The sequence below is a fragment of the Triticum dicoccoides genome, chromosome 4A (assembly GCF_002162155.2).
Source record: "Triticum dicoccoides isolate Atlit2015 ecotype Zavitan chromosome 4A, WEW_v2.0, whole genome shotgun sequence".
Classification (NCBI taxonomy): Eukaryota; Viridiplantae; Streptophyta; class Magnoliopsida; order Poales; family Poaceae; genus Triticum; species Triticum dicoccoides.
In genome coordinates this window covers 250,498,945-250,512,291 of record NC_041386.1, presented here as the reverse complement: position 1 = coordinate 250,512,291, position 13,347 = coordinate 250,498,945, and the positions used below count along the sequence as shown (strand labels likewise).

The 13,347-nt window shown below is 45.1% G+C and overlaps 1 long non-coding RNA gene across 2 annotated transcripts; it reads right to left on the bottom strand.

Annotated features, from left to right (window-relative positions):
- Positions 1–673: 673 nt before the first annotated feature.
- On the bottom strand, positions 674–3,007 carry LOC119285738. 2 transcript variants are annotated; one of them, XR_005139765.1, is made up of 3 exons: positions 2,666–3,007; positions 2,441–2,571; positions 674–851 (listed from the first exon to the last, which is right to left on the bottom strand). It is a non-coding gene; the product is annotated as an uncharacterized LOC119285738 (long non-coding RNA). The 2 variants fall into 2 exon arrangements; XR_005139764.1 differs by lacking the exon at positions 674–851 and having other exon boundaries at positions 2,203–2,571.
- Positions 3,008–13,347: the final 10,340 nt, after the last annotated feature.

The window sequence follows — 13,347 nt, the reverse complement described above, 5'->3', positions numbered from 1 at the left end:
GATGATCTTATCGGATGAACCACGACGTCGAGGATTCAAGCAATCCCGTATTCAATTCCCTTTGTCAATCGGTACGTTACTTGCCCGAGATTCGATCGTCGGTATCCCAATACCTCGTTCAATCTCGTTACCGGCAAGTCACTTTACTCGTACCGTAATGCATGATCCCGTGACCAGACACTTGGTCACTTTGAGCTCATTATGATGATGCATTACCGAGTGGGCCCAGAGATACCTCTCCGTCATATGGAGTGACAAATCCCAGTCTTGATCCGTGTCAACCCAACAGATACTTTCGGAGATACCCGTAGTATACCTTTATAGTCACCCAGTTATGTTGTGACGTTTGGTACACTCAAAGCACTCCTACGGTATCCGGGAGTTACACGATCTCATGGTCTAAGGAAAAGATACTTAACATTGAAAAAACTCTAGCAAACGAACTATACGATCTTGTGCTATGTTTAGGATTGGGTCTTGTCCATCACATCATTCTCCTAATGATGTGATCTCATTATCAATGACATCCAATGTCCATAGTCAGAAAACCATGACTATCTGTTGATCAACGAGCTAGTCAACTAGAGGCTTACTAGGGACATGTTGGTGTCTATGTATTCACACATGTATTACGATTTTCGGATAACACAATTATAGCATGAATAAAAGACAATTATCATAAACAAGGAAATATAATAATAATCCTTTTATTATTGCCTCTAGGGCATATTTCCAACAATTTTCTGAATCCAAACAAAATGAAGCATATACCGTAGGTTGTTCTATTGTTGATCCAACCACATGCTCTGTTTCTGCATGCCATCGAAGCTTTATTTTCAAATCCCCTTTTTCTGCACGACAATTGAAAAGAATGCAGGAGTCGGAGAATGAACAAAATTGCTTTGAACTTCACAGCAGCAGACTAAATTCCTAAAGGCAAAATTTTTTTAGTACTACAGGATATACCTTCAGAGTTTATGACAGTTCTAATAATATATGATGTTGATTGGTTAGCTGAGTTAGAAGTAGAGCTATTCAAGTATATTTACTCTGACAAGTGCAAAAAATCCTTATACTCCTAGCTATATGTTTATCCTATATCTACTTCTCACATTATACATATGCTCCACTACAAAGGGGTCTAAATAATAACATGATTTTTTCAGTTAAAGTTCCAAGCAACTTTCCTGTGTGAATCTGAGAATCTCACTAAAACATGTGTTTCATTGTGTATATTCAGCCTATCGAGTCGAGTTTCAGACTGATCATAAACATACCTCAATTTAAGATGTGATGCTGATTTGATTTGTGTGCTGCACCATTGTGCATATCTTCGATTTCAAGCAGTTCCATGGCAAATCAAATACATTTTTTCTTTGTTTATGACAATACATATTTGACAGGTTAAAGCATGTACTATTGTGTATACTGAAGTGTAACAAGCCTTTCCCAGTAGTAAAACTGAAAGTATATATAGCTTATGTGTACTGTACTTTCAGTAATATAGATGCCAATATCATTACTTTTTTTAGTTAGGGGGTGGTGGTTATTCACTCACAGTCAGGTTCAATGCTCATCATGTTATTTCCTTTCCAAAGATACCTCGGTGTTCTATGGTTAGAAATAGAAGATAGCATACACGAGGCCAAATCTTGACATGATTCAGTCATCCACATATTCTAGAAACAACAGATCAGATTTAAACAACTATCTTAGGAGTAGCAGACACATCTACATCTATATCTATTACCTACTAATAAAGCAAGATGCATTTCTCTAAATATCTAATCCTTTCACCTTCTAAAATTATTAAAACCAATCGAGCTAGCCCACCTCGGCTGCAAGCAAAGATTGTTCTACAATAGTCCCGCCTCGGTTTCTTACACAGAATTTCTCCAATTCATATATGTCTTTGATTTTCTCGGTATTAAGGAGCTAACTTGAAAATCAATGAGCCCAGGTTAAGGACCGACGTGGCAGAGAAATAAAGGAAGAAAATGGCTTTGAGGACAACTGCATCTCAAACGACATGAGACGTGACAAAGAAGTAAAAGGGAAGGAAAGAACTAGGAGAAAGACCCTCGATTATTTATAGGGACTCGAATTGGAACACACATGATACACGACAGAGAAATAAAAAGGAAGGGAAGAAGTTAAAGAAAAACATGGTGCAAGCTATGCGAGTCACCACCAGAAATTGTAGCATCTAAATGAAAGACTATTATCAGGTTCTGTATTTATACCATTTACAACAACTGGTTTTTGTGCCTTGGGCTGTGATCCTAAAAATACATTGATGCATAGTTCATACAAATACAATTTGACGCTGCGACTGGTTCATACAATCAATTACTCTAAAAAAGGGAAGAAAAAAATCAAGCAATCTTTCGAATTTATGCATTGTCACATTGAACCAAAGTGTTCAAAGACACGAACTCACCATGGTCAGAGAAAAAAAACTGATTGCACCTTGAGCAGGCCTCAGTTCCCACACCCCTGCTTAGAAGACTGGATTGGAGCTGACTTCCGTGGGCTTGCCTTTGACCCAAGTCTCCTGACCGAAGCCAAATCCTTGGATCGAAGCCATAGACAAAAATCAAACGCGTCAACCAAATCCCTGGACAAAAAGAGGCGGCAACTTAAAATCACACTCCGGGCCACTAACCACCATGGATGTGCCGCCCACGAACCTATGGATCGGGAGCAGTGCTTCATATTGTGATGTGCCACCTCAGTGCCGCCGGGCATGGGCCATTGCTCCCAGCGATGCTGGAGGCTCTGCCCCGCTCCCTCCGCCCAACAAAGTGTGGATCTGCAGGGAGGTGGAAGCTGCACGGGAGAGAAAGGTCAGATACGAGAGAAGAGAGATGGGAGAATAAGGAGAGGAGGCGGAGGTCGGCAGGCGACTTGGGAGACGGCGGCGGCTCATCAATGTCTCTGATGGCAGCGGGGTCGTGTGGTGTCGAGGTGGCAGAAGAAGCTCGGGCGGGGATGAGATCCTCCTCTGGAATCCTCTCTCGTCATTAGGGAAAGGATGTGTGGCCTCAACCACGTGACCAAGAGCTACTTCGTGGAGCCCGTGGCCGCCCACTTACCAAAAGGAGCTTGTGACACGAGGCAAACATGCGGTACGCCGGGGACAGGATGAACATGTACTAAGTGTTGGAAATATGCCTTAAAGGCAATAATAAAAGCATTATTATTATATTTCCTTGTTCATGATAATTGTCTTTATTCATGCTATAATTGTGTTATCCGGAAATCGTAATACATGTGTGAATAATAGACACCAACATGTCCCTAGTAAGCATCTAGTTGACTAGCTCGTTGATCAACAGATAGTCATGGTTTCCTGACTATGGACATTGGATGTCATTGATACCGAGATCACATGATTAGGAGAATGATGTGATGGACAAGACCCAATCCTAAGCATAGCACAAGATCGTATAGTTCGTTTGCTAGAGTTTTCCAATGTCAAGTATCTTTTCCTTAGACCATGAGATCATGTAACTCCCGGATACCGTAGGAGTGCTTTGGGTGTACCAAACGTCACAACGTAACAGGGTGACTATAAAGGTATACTACAGGTATCTCCGAAAGTGACTGTTGGGTTGACACGGATCAAGACTGGGATTTGTCACTCCATATGACGGAGAGGTATCACTGGGCCCACTCGGTAATGCATCATCATAATGAGCTCAAAGTGACCAAGTGTCTGGTCACGGGATCATGCATTACGGTACGAGTAAAGTGACTTGCCGGTAACGAGATGAACGAGGTATTGGGATACCGACGATCGGATCTCGGGCAAGTAACATACCGATTGACGAAGGGAATTGTATGCGGGATTGATTGAATCCTCGACATCGTGGTTCATCCGATGAGATCATCGAGGAGCATGTGGGAGCCAACATGGGTATCCAGATCCCGATGTTGGTTATTGGCCGGAGAGTCATCTCGGTCATGTCTACATGTCTCCCGAACTCGTAGGGTCTACACACTTAAGGTTCGGTGATGCTAGAGTTGTAGGGATATGTATATGCAGTAACCTGAATGTTGTTCGGAGTCCCGGATGAGATCCCGGACGTCACGAGGAGTTCCGGAATGGTCCGGAGGTAAAGAATTATATATAGGAAGTGCTATTTCGGGCATCGAGACAAGTTTCGGGGTCACCGGTATTGTACCGGGACCACCGAAGGGTCCCGGGGGTCCACCGGGTGGGGCCACCTGCCCCGGGGGGCCACATGGGCTGTAGGGGTGTGCACCTTGGCTTGTATGGGCCAAGGGCACTAGCCCCAAGAGGCCCATGCGCCAAGAGATCAAGAAAGGAAGAGTCCTAAAGGGGGAAGGCACCTCCTAGGTGCCTTGGGGAGGAGGGATTCCTCCCTTGGCCGCCGCCCCCCTAGGAGATTGCATCTCCTAGGGCCGGCGCCCCCTAGGCTCCCTATATATAGTGGGGGAAGGAGGGCCTCTCACCCCACGCCTTTGATGCCTCCCTCTCCCTCTCCAACACATCCTCCTCCTTCATAGTGCTTGGCGAAGCCCTGCCGGAGTACTGCAGCTCCATCACCACCACGCCGTCGTGCTGCTGCTGGAGCCATCTTCCTCAACCTCTCCTTCCCCCTTGCTGGATCAAGAAGGAGGAGACGTCATGCTGACCGTACGTGTGTTGAACGCGGAGGTGCCGTCCGTTCGGCACTAGGATCTCCGGTGATTTAGATCACGTCGAGTACAACTTCCTCATCCCCGTTCTTTGAACGCTTCCGCGCGTGATCTACAAAGGTATGTAGATGCAATCCAATCACTTGTTGCTAGATGAACTCCTAGATGGATCTTGGTGAAACCGTAGGAAAATTTTTGTTTTCTGCAACATTCCCCAACAGTGGCATCATGAGGTAGGTCTATGCGTAGTTCTCTTGCACGAGTAGAACACAATTTGTTGTGGGCGTTGATGTTGTCAACTTTCTTGCCGCTACTAGTCTTATCTTGCTTCAACGGTATTGTGGGATGAAGCGGCCCGGACCAGCCTTACACGTACGCTTACGTGAGACCGGTTCCACCGACTAACATGCACAAGTTGCATAAGGTGGCTGGCGGGTATCTGTCTCTCCCACTTTAGTTGGAGCAGATTCGATGAAAAGGATCCTTATGAAGGGTAAATAGAAGTTGACAAATCACGTTGTGTCTTTAACGTAGGTAAGAAAACGTTCTTGCTAGAGCCCTTTTTCAGCCACGTAAAACTTGCAACAACAATTAGAGGACGTCTAACTTGTTTTTGCAACAAGTGCTTTGTGATATGATATGGCCAAAGTTGTGATGAATGATGAATGAAATATATGTGATGTATGAGATGTTCATGCTATTGTAATAGGAATCACGACTTGCATGTCGATGAGTATGACAACCGGCAGGAGCCATAGGAGTTGTCTTTATTTTTGTATGACCTGCGTGTCATTGAGAAACGCCATGTAAATTACTTTACTTTATTGCTAAACGCGTTAGCCGTAGTAGTAGAAGTAATAGTTGGCGAGCAACTTCATGGATCATGATGATGGAGATCATGGTGTCATGCCGGTGACAAGATGATCATGGAGCCCCAAGATGGAGATCAAAGGAGCTATGTGATATTGGCCATATCATGTCACTGTTATTATTTGATTGCATGTGATGTTTATCATGTTTTGTACATCTTGTTTGCTTAGAACGACGGTAGTAAATAAGATGATCCCTCATAATAATTTCAAGAAAGTGTTCCCCCTAACTGTGCACCGTTGCGACAGTTTGTTGTTTCGAAGCACCACGTGATGATCGGGTGTGATAGATTCCAACGTTCACATACAACGGGTGTAAGACAGATTTACACATGCAAACACTTAGGTTGACTTGACGAGCCTAGCATGTACAGACATGGCCTCGGAACACAGAAGACCGAAAGGTCGAGCATGAGTCGTATAGAAGATACGATCAACATGAAGATGTTCACCGATGTTGACTAGTCCGTCTCACGTGATGATCGGACACGGCCTAGTTAACTCGGATCATGTTATACTTAGATTACAGGAGGGATGTCTATCTAAGTGGGAATTCATTGAATAACTTGATTAGATGAACTTAGTCTAAATTTTTTACAATATGTCTTGTAGATCAAATGGCCAGCGTAGTCCTCAACTTCAATGCGTTCCTAAAGAAAACCAAGCTGAAAGACGATGGCAGCAACTACATGGACTGGGTCCGGAACCTGAGGATCATCCTCATAGCTGCCAAGAAAGATTATGTCCTACAAGCACCGCTAGGTGAAGCACCTGCTCTCCCTACAGAACAAGACGTTATGAACGCTTGGCAGACACGTACTGATGATTACTTCCTCGTTCAGTGCGGCATGCTTTACAGCTTAGAACCGGGGCTCCAAAAGCGTTTTGAGAGACACGGAGCATATGAGATGTTCGAAGAGATGAAAATGGTTTTTCAAGCTCATGCCCGGGTCGAGAGATATGAAGTCTCCGACAAGTTCTTCAGCTGTAAGATGGAGGAAAACAGTTCTGTCAGTGAGCACATACTCACTATGTCTGGGTTACATAACCGCTTGACTCAGCTGGGAGTTCATCTCCCGGATGACGCGGTCATTGACAGAATCCTTCAGTCGCTTCCACTGAGCTACAAGAGCTTTGTGATGAACTTCAATATGCAGGGGATGGAAAAGACCATTCCTGAAGTATTTGCAATGCTGAAATCAGCAGAGGTAGAAGTCAAAAAGGAACATCAAGTGTTGATGGTGAATAAAACCACTAAGTTCAAGAAGGGCAAGGATAAGAAAGCCTTCAAGAAGGACGGCAAGGGAGTTGCCGCGCCCGGCAAACAAGCTGCCGGGAAGAAGCCAAAGAATGGACCCAAGCCCGAGACTGAGTGCTTTTATTGCAAGGAAAGTGGTCACTAGAAGCGGAACTGCCCCAAATACTTAGCAGACAAGAATGCCGGCAAAACGAAAGGTATATGTGATATACCTGGGTATTTGATACCGATGCAATTGCTCACATTTGTAACTCAAAGCAGGAGCTGCGGAATAAGCGGAGACTGGCGAAGGACGAGGTGACGATGCGCGTCGGGAATGGTTCCAAGGTCGATGTGATCGCCGTCGGGACGCTACCTCTACATTTACCTACGGGATTAGTTTTGAACCTCAATAATTGTTATTTAGTGCCAAGTTTGAGCATGAACATTGTATCAGGATCTCGTTTAATACGAGATGGCTACTCATTTAAATCCGAGAATAATGGTTGTTCTATTTATATGAGAGATATGTTTTATGGTCATGCTCCGATGGTGAATGGTTTATTCTTAATGAATCTCGAGCGTAATGCTACACATATTCATAGTGTGAATACCAAAAGATGTAAGATTGATAATGATAGTCCCACCTACTTGTGGCACTGCCGCCTTGGTCACATAGGTGTCAAACGCATGAAGAAGCTCCATGCAGATGGACTTTTAGAGTCTCTTGATTACGAATCATTTGACACGTGCGAACCATGCCTCATGGGTAAAATGACCAAGACTCCGTTCTCAGGAACAATGGAGCGAGCAACCAACTTATTGGAAATCATACATACTGATGTGTGCGGTCCAATGAGCGTTGAGGCTCGCGGTGGCTATCGTTATGTTCTCACCCTCACTGATGACTTGAGTAGATATGGGTATGTCTACTTAATGAAACACAAGTCTGAAACCTTTGAAAAGTTCAAGGAATTTCAGAGTGAGGTTGAGAATCAACGTGACAGGAAAATGAAGTTCCTATGATCGGATCGTGGAGGAGAATACTTGAGTCACAAGTTTGGCACACACTTAAGAAAATGTGGAATAGTTTCACAACTCACGCCGCCTGGAACACCTCAGCGTAATGGTGTGTCCGAACGTCGTAATCGCACTCTATTAGATATGGTGCGATCTATGATGTCTCTTACCGATTTACCACTATCTTTTTGGGGCTATGCTTTAGAGACTGCCGCATTCACTTTAAATAGGGCTCCGTCGAAATCCGTTGAGATGACACCGTATGAAATATGGTTTGGGAAGAAACCTAAGCTATCGTTTCTAAAAGTTTGGGGATGCGATGCTTATGTCAAGAAACTTCAACCTGAAAAGCTCGAACCCAAGTCGGAAAAATGCGTCTTCATAGGATACCCTAAAGAAACTATTGGGTATACCTTCTACCTCAGATCCGAAGGCAAGATCTTTGTTGCCAAGAATGGATCCTTTCTAGAGAAGGAGTTTCTCTCGAAAGAAGTAAGTGGGAGGAAAGTAGACCTTGATGAAGTATTACCTCTTGAACCGGAAAATGGCGCAGCTCAAGAAAATGTTCCTGAGGTGCCTGCACCGACTAGAGAGGAAGTTAATGATGATGATCAAGATACTTCTGATCAAGCTCCTACTGAAATTCGAAGGTCTACAAGGACACGTTCCGCACCAGAGTGGTACGACAACCCTGTCTTGGAAATCATGTTGTTAGACAACGGTGAACCTTCGAACTATGAAGAAGCAATGGCGGGCCCGGATTCCGACAAATGGCTGGAAGCCATGAAATCCGAGATAGGATCCATGTATGAAAACGAAGTATGGACTTTGACTGACTTGCCCGTAGAGCGGCGAGCCATAGAAAATAAATGGATCTTTAAGAAGAAGACAGACGTGGATGGTAATGTTACCATCTATAAAGCTCGGCTTGTCGCTGAGGGTTATCGACAAGTTCAAGGGATTGACTACGATGAGACTTTCTCACCGGTAGCGAAGCTGAAGTCCGTCCGAATCATGTTAGCAATTGCCGCATTCTATGATTATGAAATATGGCAAATGGATGTCAAAACGGCATTCCTTAATGGTTTCCTTAAGGAAGAATTGTATATGATGCAGCCGGAAGGTTTTGTCGATCCTAAGTATGGTGACATGGTGTGCAAGCTCCAACGCTCGATTTATGGGCTGGTGCAAGCATCTCGGAGTTGGAACATTCGCTTTGATGAGATGATCAAAGCGTTTGGGTTTATGCAGACTTATGGAGAAGCCTGTGTTCACAAGAAAGTGAGTGGGAGCTCTGTAGCATTTCTCATATTATATGTAGATGACATACTTTTGATGGGAAATGATATAGAGCTTTTGGACAGCATTAAGGCCTACTTGAATAAGAGTTTTTCAATGAAGGACCTTGGAGAAGCTGCTTATATATTAGGCATCAAGATCTATAGAGACTGATCAAGACGCCTCATAGGTCTTTCACAAAGCACATACCTTGATAAGATATTGAAGAAGTTCAATATGGATCAGTCTAAGAAGGGGTTCTTGCCTGTGTTGCAAGGTGTGAAATTGAGCTCAGCTCAATGTCCGACCACGGCAGAAGATATAGAAGAGATGAGTGTCATCCCCTATGCCTCAGCCATAGGTTCTATTATGTATGCCATGCTGTGTACCAGACCTGATGTAAACCTTGCCGTAAGTTTGGTAGGTAGGTACCAAAGTAATCCCGGCAAGGAACACTGGACAGCGGTCAAGAATATCCTGAAGTACCTGAAAAGGACTAAGGAAATTTTTCTCGTCTATGGAGGTGACGAAGAGCTCGTCGTAAAGGGTTACGTCGACGCTAGCTTCGACACAGATCTGGATGACTCAAAGTCACAAACCGGATACGTGTATATTTTGAATGGTGGGGCAGTAAGCTGGTGCAGTTGCAAGCAGAGCGTCGTGGCGGGATCTACATGTGAAGTGGAGTACATGGCAGCCTCGGAGGCAGCGCATGAAGCAATTTGGGTGAAGGAGTTCATCACCGACCTAGGAGTCATACCCAATGCGTCGGGGCCAATCAAACTCTTCTGTGACAACACTGGAGCTATTGCACTTGCCAAGGAGCACAGGTTTCACAAGAAGACAAGGCACATCAAGCGTCGCTTCAACTCCATTCGTAAAAATGTTCAAGATGGAGACATAGATATTTGTAAAGTACATACGGACCTGAATGTAGCAGATCCTTTGACTAAACCTCTCCCTAGAGCAAAACATGATCAACACCAGAATTCCATGGGTGTTCGATTCGTCACAATGTAACTAGATTATTGACTCTATTGCAAGTGGGAGATTGTTGGAAATATGCCCTAGAGGCAATAATAAAAGCATTATTATTATATTTTCTTGTTCATGATAATTGTCTTTATTCATGCTATAATTGTGTTATCCGGAAATCGTAATACATGTGTGAATAATAGACACCAACATGTCCCTAGTAAGCCTCTAGTTGACTAGCTTGTTGATCAACAGATAGTCATGGTTTCCTGACTATGGACATTGGATGTCATTGATACCGAGATCACATCATTAGGAGAATGATGTGATGGACAAGACCCAATCCTAAACATAGCACAAGATCGTATAGTTCGTTTGCTAGAGTTTTCCAATGTCAAGTATCTTTTGATCGTGTAACTCCCGGATACCGTAGGAGTGCTTTGGGTGTACCAAACGTCACAACGTAACTGGGTGACTATAAAGGTATACTACGGGTATCTCCGAAAGTGACTGTTGGGTTGACACGGATCAAGACTGGGATTTGTCACTCCATATGACGGAGAGGTATCACTGGGCCCACTCGGTAATGCATCATCATAATGAGCTCAAAGTGACCAAGTGTCTGGTCATGGGATCATGCATTACGGTACGAGTAAAGTGACTTGCCGGTAACGAGATTGAACGAGGTATTGGGATACCGACGATCGGATCTCGGGCAAGTAACATACCGATTGACGAAGGGAATTGTATGCGGGATTGATTGAATCCTCGACATCGTGGTTCATCCGATGAGATCATCGAGGAGCATGTGGGAGCCAACATGGGTATCCAGATCCCGTTGTTGGTTATTGGTCGGAGAGTCGTCTCGGTCATGTCTACATGTCTCCCGAACCCGTAGGGTCTACATACTTAAGGTTCGGTGATGCTAGGGTTGTAGGGATATGTATATGCAGTAACCCGGATGTTGTTCGGAGTCCCGGATGAGATCCCGGACGTCACGAGGAGTTCCGGAATGGTCCGGAGGTAAAGAATTATATATAGGATGTGCTATTTCGGGCATCGGGACAAGTTTCGGGGTCACCGGTATTGTACCGGGACCACCGAAAGGGTCCCGGGGGTCCACCGGGTGGGGCCACCTGCCCCGGGGGGCCACATGGGCTGTAGGGGTGTGCGCCTTGGCCTGTATGGTCCAAGGGCACCAGCCCCAAGAGGCCCATGCGCCAAGAGATCAAGAAAGGAAGAGTCCTAAAGGGGGAAGGCACCTCCTAGGTGCCTTGGGGAGGAGGGATTCCTCCCTTGGCCGCCGCCCCCCTAGGAGATTGCATCTCCTAGGGCCGGCGCCCCCCTAGGCTCCCTATATATAGTGGTGGAAGGAGGGCCTCTCACCCCACGCCTTTGGTGCCTCCCTCTCCCTCTCCAACACATCCTCCTCCTCCATAGTGCTTGGCGAAGCCCTGCCGGAGTACTGCAGCTTCATCACCACCATGCCGTCGTGCTGCTGCTGGAGCCATCTTCCTCAACCTCTCCTTCCCCCTTGCTGGATCAAGAAGGAGGAGACGTCATGCTGACCGTACGTGTGTTGAACGCGGAGGTGCCATCCGTTCGGCGCTAGGATCTCCGGTGATTTGGATCACGTCGAGTACGACTTCCTCATCCCCGTTCTTTGAACGCTTCCGTGCGTGATCTACAAAGGTATGTAGATGCAATCCAATCACTCGTTGCTAGATGAACTCCTAGATGGATCTTGGTGAAACCGTAGGAAATTTTTTGTTTTCTGCAACGTTCCGCGACACTAAGAGCATCTTAAGCCAAATACAGCAAATGCGACCCCTCAAACAATAACGAGAGCACGTCCATGGCACTGACCGGTTATGCCTCGAATAATCCCTTTCATAATTGGATACCTCAATTTAATTAAGAAATCTAATAAATCCATACTATTACATGACACGTAAAACCTAATCGAAGTAGAGCCCATACTAAGAGTATCTTCAGCGGATACAGCAAATCCGACCCCTCAAACGCCTACGAGGGCGCGTCCGTGGACACTGACCGGTCATGCCTCAAATAATTTCTTCCACAACGGGATACCTCAATTCAATTAAGAAATTAATAAATCCATACTATTACGACACCTAAAACCTAATCTAAGCAGAGCCCGTACGTCCGCTGTGTCCATATCCGACGGTCGACTGCACCCCTCGAAGTGTTGCTCCGGTCACCGGCGAGATAGAATAGGACATGGGACATGCACCGGCTCGCAAGACTCAAGGTGCGCCCGTCTCCCATGTCCCACTCTTCCTCGTCAGAGTTCAGAACCTTCGCGATGTCAGTGGACGTGAGATCGATGATTGATCCGTCTAGGATGGAGCCAGCAACGTCCACCATGACGCGGTAGCGGCGCCCGGACTGGTACACCATACCGGGCACCGGATAATGCAACACTGCCTCATGAACGTCCACTGTCACGAGGGCTTCCGTCGTCACCGGGATACACCTCGCGGCAGATCCATGCGCCATTTGGGTGGAAGCAATGGATCTCGACAGAAAAAGTCCGAGCACTACCGTCGAGCGGCCTCCTCCAGGGAGCGGCGACGTCATCTCCTCCTCGGGGCCCTGTGCAACGAGGACCGGATCAATGGATCTGGAAGTGTAGGGCTCGGATCATCTACCTGCCATGCCGGAGAAGACCAAAAATCGCCGAACGGGAGTTTGGATGACGAAGTGGAGTGGAGCGGCAAGGGTTTGGTTCGAGGAGCGAATAAGGACAAATTTATGTGTGTCGGGTAGGTCAACGTGGGCCGTGAAGGGTGAGGTCTTTAGCCATACTTATTAGGTAAGGGCATGTGGAGTTTGCTTTCTCCCGTTGCAACGCACGGACATATTTACTAGTATATATATATATATATATATATATATATATATATATATATATTTAAGGTCATGCTATTCGTCACCCTGGGTGAGGAATAGTTATTCTTCATCCCCCCTCTATTTTACCATCAATGCATCGTAATTTTACGTTCCGTAAATTTTGTCTTATTTCCGACGCAAAAGGAGACCGTAAGAAAATATATAATCACCGTAAAAAATATTTTATGTTATGTAAAATTACAAACATAAAAACATAGTCTAAAATACACATAAACTATAAATTTTCTTGTCTTATGACCTATATTTTTATTGTTTATGTCAAATTTTACATAGTGAATCAATAGGAATGTAACTATTTGAATTCAAAACGTAATTTAATTATAAAATGATTATAAGATTACCTCGGGTGAAGAATAATTTATTCTGCAC